An 8,210-nucleotide genomic window follows, 5' to 3' on the forward strand; every position below is an offset into this window, starting at 1 on the left:
AGCGGACATTCAGTCACCCTTCCAGACAAGGGCATCTCAGGGACCAGGGGTCTGTGACCTGGCATGTGTTTGATGTTCACTGTACTCAACACAGTAGGCCAAAGTAATAACAGAAGCAGTATCTTGTATGAAGAAGCAGAGAGTGGTGGGGTACAGATGTTGGGGGTTCTGGTCCAAATGAAGACTTCTGTCCACCACAGTGCCAGCAACAGGCCTAGGCACACAGTTAATGCCCAATCAGGAATGTCTTCGATTGCCGCACGTCGGGCTAGGGGCTGACAAGTTCTTATCTGGTAGATATAGGAGCAGAGTAGAGTAGCCGCGCCGCAAGGAGGTTCGAACCGGCTCACCCCTAGTATAAAGACTATAGCTGTGTAATTAGGGTGGTAGTCCACGTAGCCGTAGGCTCGGTCCTCCTGGCTCAAGAGTTTCTGTGGCTGGCGCGCCCCCATGATAAGTAGCAGGGGGTTGGTCTGTTGGTGCCAGCGCCTTGTTTAACTGTTGAGCCTGAGTTGTTCTCCTTTCCAGTATAGCTCTTGATTTCTGTGGTAACCAGCGGATCTTAGCTTAAAGGTAACAGGGAATATGTTAGGTATCCACAGATGTCTCTAGGAGCGTATCCGCTAGTAGATATATGGATAGGTAGGCTATCTATATATATATATGGCTACACGCCCATATATATATATACGTGTATAGGAATATCCCCAGAGCTAGCTAGCTTTTCCTCCTTGCTCCAAAAAAAATCACGCTTCCTCTGTTTATAGTTCACAACTATGAGGGTCGATGGTCCAGGTACACACCACCACTGCCCAGTGTGGGGCAGCAAGTCAGGCTGTGTCCACAGGGTGGGCGTACTTTCGTTCAGTTACCATATCAGTTTCCAGTGTTGTTTGGTGAGGTTAGTATTCACTTACTTGCACCCGTGATACAAAAGAAAACAACATTATTTATCACTTGGGTATTTATATATACATATATTTGTTTCACTAACCACTCAGCTTTGAAGTAGGGTTGGCAGGGCTAGGAGATGTTGAGGGTCTGAGCGGGTTTAAGGAACTGGTTTAGTTTTCCTTATCACACTGTAGACAGGGAGGGAGGAGCTTGCAAGTTTTTCTCCTAAAAAAATATCTCTGTTGTATGCTATAGAGTGGCCCCTCTCCTGTGTGGGTGTGTGTGTGTGTGTGTGTGCGTGAAATCTCCTTTCCGTGCAGCGCGCTTACGCACCGTCAATCCGCGCACACAGATAAAACGCGCACTTGTCCCTCAACTCGCTCTCTCGTTGGTCCGCTTTGTCCGTTGAACTTATGATATTTTCCGCACTCTGTTGCGCTACCCGTGAATGGCGCTCTGTGTTCCCGGTCGCTAGCCCCACACTACAGACGGACTTAGTCTAGTGTGGGTAGGAGGGGGGGGGAGCGCGTGAGGGGACGGGGGTAACTCCGTCCGTTCCCCCTGTGAGGGAGGGGGGTAACTGTGTGCTGGTGTAATAGTGCCTTTTCTTCTTAATCCTAGGCTTATCTATTATATCACCCTGATTGTATTTGCCTTCAATGGAGAGGGGCTCCTCCCTTTCCCTTGGAATAAGGGGTGTATTGTTGTTGTGCTATAGGCTTGAGGTGATTTGATTGTATATCAGGGTCTTTATTATATTACATCTAGCTTCTATTTTTGTCCTTATCACAATTGCATAACAGATTTGTTTACTAACCCTGTTCTATTTTTAGCTGTTATCACAATACACAATAAATCCAAGCCTGTTCTATTTTTAGATTTATCACAACACAACAATTTGTTTGCCAAGCTTTGCTCATAAATCTATTGTTTAGCCATCACACCAGGGTGGTAATCCCTGCAATGTGACATAATATCTGTTTTTCTAGATGGGTGGCTGCGTTGTAGCCTCTCAGGATACTTGGAGTTGACGTAGTTTTTCTCTGTTCTGGTGCACTACACTTGTATGTTGGCTCGCAGCTTGCAGCTATGTGGCGTGTTTCAGCCTATCGGCGGCAGGGAATGTCCCGTCCTGCTAGCGCCGCTTGCAGCTATGTGGCGTGTTTCAGCCTATCGGCGGCAGGGAATGTCCCGTCCTGCTAGCGCCACTGGTTCGGATCCTGCTATCTCTTGCAGTAAAATTGGCCTATTTTCAGCCGTTTACACTTATTTGGCTTGTTTCAGCCGGTCCGCAGGCCTGTTTCAGCCTTTTGAGCGCTCAATTCTCCGTTAGATGTCGGCGCTTCTCGCGGTTCTTCGTCAAGTTTCACTTCCACAACTGCCGGATGCAGAGTTAGACTTGCTGTCCAGGGTGGGTAATTCAGGTTGCTTGTGTCAGTTTTGCCAGTTTCACTGCTGGGAGTACCTTAGCCTCAGATGCGCGTCTGCTCTACACTTGTGGTTCGCCGTAATCTCACACAGCTGTCACCAAAAGTTGTGGTATCCGCCTAGGGTAAATGGCAGACACCAGAGTTCGAATAAAGACTACGGCAGTGTGAACAGACGTGGACACCTTACTATAGAGAAGCTACGCTTCTCTAGCATTCACTAGACAAGAATCAACATCTATTTCAGTTGTCACTTTATTGAAGGTTTAAAGGATACTAAAGCTATATACAACAAACAATAACTACATGGATAGGAATAAATAATCATAACATAAAAGCATTATAATACATATACAATAGTCAGTTTGGGCAATCATGATCCCCCATCCCTGGAAAGGGGTGGGGGGAATTAAGAATACAGTTAACCATAATATAAATACATATGGATTAGGAATAAAGATAGTTAAAGATAAATCATACAGTAAAACATAGATAATTGCAATGGTTAGGTAGATGGCTATCCCTGTCTGGGGCAGGCAGGATAGCCCATGGAGCAGCACAATAGGTAGATAAGCATAGAGGGGTTGAGTGGTAGGTCTGGGTACTAAAGAGGGAAGGTTTGATGATTACTTGTGACAACAACAGTCTGTGCGGGGGTGATTCTATCAGGTGAGGGCAGGTTTAGATCCTTTATCCTCAGGGTTGAGGTGGTGCTGATAACTTGGTGGTTGAAGGGGAAGGTTCCGGTGCTTAAGATGGGAGAGGGAGGGTAACACCCCTCCCTCCATTTGCAGGACAACTGAGAGATGAAATCAGTACCGTTATCTGACATATTTCCAGGTGGCTTTACAATTGTAGAATAACAGGATTTAGCTAGGTGCGTAGCATCACTATAATGTCTTGGTTTCTGCATGGGCCAGAGCTGCCGCATACCACATTAACACAGCTAAGTAGCAGAAAATAATTTAGAAGCAGACGAAAGAGGTCTTTGAAAAATGAAGGGAGGTAGTTTTCTGTATATACATCTATATTATAGATCTGTTGTACAAACTTTCCCAAAAAAATTTAAATGTAAAGAAGTTGTGAAATTTTTTTTGTCTTATCCCTTAAAATCCCTGGTAATACGTAACCACACACCCACACACACACACGCACACACACACACACACACATACACACACACAAACACACACACACACACACACACACATCCTATACCTTTGATGTTATTGAGAGTGAATTGTGTGTGTGTCAAAAACAATAACAAATCATAAATTCTCTGTTTCTCCAAGTTCAATTAAAATGTATATTTCCAGGCCTTATTCTTTTTTACAGGGTTCAAATACATTTGGTATGTTTGTTTCAGGATATTACAAAAATCTGTTATTTTAATAGGAATATAGAATATACGTGGATATTATGACAGGGAACTCTTTTATTGGTCAGTTCGTTGATCGAGGAGGAGGAGGGTTAGGAATGGGGTTGACGGGTTGGATAGGGAGAACATGGAAATCTGGTGTAACATCCAAGTAATATTAAATACATTGTTATTTAATATAGAGATTTTAAACCTTTGATAAATTTTTTTTTTTTTTTGAATAAAAAATTATTAGTTTTGCTTTCTGTTAAAATGATATGTTCTCTATCTAAGAAGTATGAAAAATTTGCATATTCTTTATCTGGATAACCTGCCAGGTTTGCTGGCATCCTGTGTCCGCCAGGAAGGTGATATTCAAGAAGTTTCAATTCTCGCTTGTGTTTTAATACTCCATTTAATATTTTTTACATATAGAAAACGAGATAGAAAAAAAATCTGGGGGGATAGCGACTTTACAACTATTAGCTTATACTAACTCTAACAGTGAAAATTATTTAGAAAAAAATCAAAAAACCTATACATTTTTGTCTCAACCATGACACTTTGGTTGAGTATGACTTCCGAATTAGCGGGAAGTTCTCGAGATCTGTTGGCGAACATACAAACCCCCAATACCAGGAACCATCAAGTTTCAACAGCAGGTTTGATTATAGATTTATTGATGAAATTATTTCAAAGTCCTGAAATTACAAAATCAATTAGTTCATAATTCCAGTTATTTATAACCACGTAATCTTAATTGCTTTTTAAAATCATTTTTCTCTACGGTTAAGAATCTTTGGAAACTTTGGCTTTAAAGGAAAATTATTTGGTTTAATAAATCATTGTTAAATGCAAAAATAAAGGCACATAAAAAATTACTAAAACATATATTAATCATAATTAAGTTTCATGCTTAGCTGGCTAAAGCCTTTTTAAATCTACATATAATCGTCCTATACACCATTCTTCTTAATAAAATTAACAAATTCTACCTGAAGTTCTTATGGTTTCAAATCCCTGGTATACTAGGGTCGTTCACGCACTATGAGACCAATGATAGGCCCAATTTTGTTCTCCGAAATCTTCACACACTCATGTCTCATTCAAAAGTGAAAAACGTGGGCGCATATAAACAATCCATACCGCGTCACTTTATGAAAGGAAAGTCAAACAAGACGACATTTACGCTTAATTTAGGATAATGATAAGGAATTAATTTCGAACTTGATAAACACAAAGCTTCCTCGAAAAGAGGTTAAGACACACCCCCCGTTTGAAAGTCAAATTAACTTCCTTAACGAGATTCAAGGTTTTTTTTTGCGCTGAGCACTAGCAACATTTCTCACTAAACTCAACTCACCATAATCACATGAGAATGGCCACATCCCGAAAACCGTGACAATTTTTGCTCCTAACTAAATGAAACCCCGTGAAATGCATACACAATATTATACTCCTCACTAGGACTCATAATACCTCACATTTAGGATAGAAGGATGGGGATTGGTTTGTACCATACAACATTCCATGCACATGACACTCACAAGATCACATACACAAATCCTAAATGGATAATCCTATTAATCATGATGTTGTAAATATAACAACTTATACTAAATAATAATCATTTCATAATCAATAGGTAATAAATCATCTTATAACATAAAGTAGTAAGTAAGGTTTATTTGACTATAGCTTCAGATTTCATTACTTTTAATACTGAGTTCTCCTTTTTAGCTTCACATAGATCCCATGATGGTTCCACACTATTATAGGTCAATCCTTTGAGTGGTTTTAGGCTATTTTTCTCCTCCCTTTTTACCCTTTAGAAAACACGAGTTCTTAGATGCTAAGGGCGCCACTACTATCTATAATACAAAGTAGCTTGATGTCTGTCCGTCTGTCCGTCTGTCCGTCTGTCCGTCTGTCTGTCCCTTAAGATCTCGGTAACCGCTGAACCGATTGGATTCTACTCTTCAGGGTATATACCTATTGGTCCTGTGGTGGTTTTAAGCTATTTTCTTGGGGGGTGGGACACCCCCAACCCCCCCAAAAACAAAAAAAATTCCCCTCATTTTTTTTTTTTTTTTTTTTTTTTTTTTTGTAGAAGAATTCTTTTGTAGAAATATTCTTTTGTAGAAGAATTCTTTTGTAGAAGATTTCTTTTGTAGAAAATTTCTTTTGTAGAAGATTTCTTTAATTCTTCTTATTTTTTTTCTTTGAATTTTTTGTTGTTGTCATCTCTTAGGGCAAAGCCCCTAGAGGCTAGGGGCGAAGCCGCTAGTTATTAATAAATCAATAAGTACCTACGAAATCAGGTTGAAATGTAAACAATAATGGTAAAATAAAACGAAATAAATCTTAGACAAGAAAATTAAGATTTATAGGTACTTAAAATTAAATTTGTTAAGCATCAAAAAGAGTAGTAAGAAAAAATATTTCAAAATCCTTGGGCAGAAAGTTTTTCAAACTTAATGAATAAGAACTGTACTATCTTAATCAACAATAAAACTTTTTAATACTTAAAGAATAGCAAAATAATAATATCTTCGTTAGAATTTTCATCGGAATTATGAAAAAAATACCAATTTTTCTTTGTAAAAAAAATATGAGACTTTAAATATGAATTTTCAATCATTCCTTGATCTGAATAAAATGTTTTACTTGATTGAAATTCATATATAATTTTCAAAAAATCTGCCAAAAAAATACTTGATTTTTTTCTTAGAATAAATATCGAATCACGCAATCTCGACACATTTATTCTTTTTGGTAAACTTTTCAGGTAAGTTTTATAATGAATTGTACTTTTGAAAAGAAATTAAACTCAATAAAATTAAATTTGAGCATATGAAATAGAATAAAAATTAATCGCATTTCATTTGATTCTTATTTTAGGCATAAAATAGGCATATAAAAATGTGGCTTTTTTAATAAAAAAAAATGTTCTCAATTTTCATAAAATAAGAATCAATTATTGATCATAATTTTTAATAACCGCTTTTATTTTAATATCTGTGATAAAAATGAAGGAAAGGTTAATTTAAAATATGCATAGTTTATCTTAAATTAATTCTGTGATATTTATATAAATAATAATCAATATTTTAATAATATCATACATCGTGTTCATTATTATAAATGCTTATCTCATAGAAAATAGAGTTTACATTTTTAAACATGAACGAAAATATATGTACCTAGGAAAATAATTGCTATAAAATACTTCTCAAGGTTTAAAATTGCCCTGTCCGAAATCGCTAGGTACATATATTACTACGAATCTCTGCTCTCGGAATGAAGAAAAATCTTTACGCGTGGATTATTAGGAATCCTTGCCTCCGGAGTGAACGAAAAACCTTTATTTGCTTACAAAATAAAACAAATATCTTGATTTTTTTGCGATAATCTTTTTAAAATAATAATCAGAAATATTTTAAACATTATCATAATAATTTTACATGTTGTGTTCTTTACTTTAATGCATTATCTCATATGAGAATCTGAGAAATAACATTTTTTTAAGCAAACGTGAACCATGAAAAATATACTTTTCGAGGTATTTTAAATTCTGCAAAAATCATTTGGTAGTTAACACACGAACTTTTGCTTTTCAAAATCATACTTAAAGAAACAAAATCTTTTAAAATCTGCTTTAAAAGTCTAAACAGTTTTGTAGAATTTTTGCTTAGGTATGAACAATAAAATTAGTTGAATAATGAATACTTATTCTTTACAGAACCCATTTTGGTTCCCTTCACAAGCCTAATATATAACTTGTAATATTTTTTCTTTAAAGATCATTTTCACATAAATAGTTTATGTTGTAGATTAGATATGTGTGGTTTGAAATTTTTCAATGACTTTCTGGCGGCAACACCCGCCATATTTCCACCCGCCATTTGCAGGCCTCTTACCCTGTGTCGGGCGGCAAGGTTGGCAGCAGCCAAGTCGATTCTTGATTCATGACAGCACCAGGGCAAGTAATAAAAGTGTGACTGTCATAAAACTTAGAATCATCTACCGGCTTTTGTCCGGCCGGAACCGAAACTCCCGTCGGCTCTTGTCCGGCCAGAACCGAACTTCTTATCGGCTCTTGCCCAGCTGGAACCGAAACTCCCGTCGGCTCTTGTCCAGCTGGAACCAAAACTCTGATCGGCTCTTGTCCAGCCGGAACCGAAACTCCCGTCGGCTCTTGTCCGGCTGGAACCGAATCATTCAGCGGCTCAATACCCGCCGTAACAATATTCTCAACGGCTACAGTATCGTTACCAATATCATCAGGAATAACTGCAGCACAACTAACATCATTATCAATATTAGCCACGGCAACACCCGCCGTAGCCATGTTGTCAACGGCTGCGGCACTAGCAGAACCAAAAGGTTCATCAGCAGCGTTACAAGCAGAACCAACAGGTTCAATAATAGCAGCTACGGCAGACCCAACCGGTTCATTATCAACAGCTACGGCAGAACCAACCGGCTCATTATCAACAGCTACGGCAGTACCAACCGGTTCATTATCAACA

This window comes from Acartia tonsa, chromosome 6, assembly GCF_053477335.1.
Source record: "Acartia tonsa isolate MP-2025a chromosome 6, ASM5347733v1, whole genome shotgun sequence".
Lineage (NCBI taxonomy): Eukaryota > Metazoa > Arthropoda > Copepoda > Calanoida > Acartiidae > Acartia > Acartia tonsa.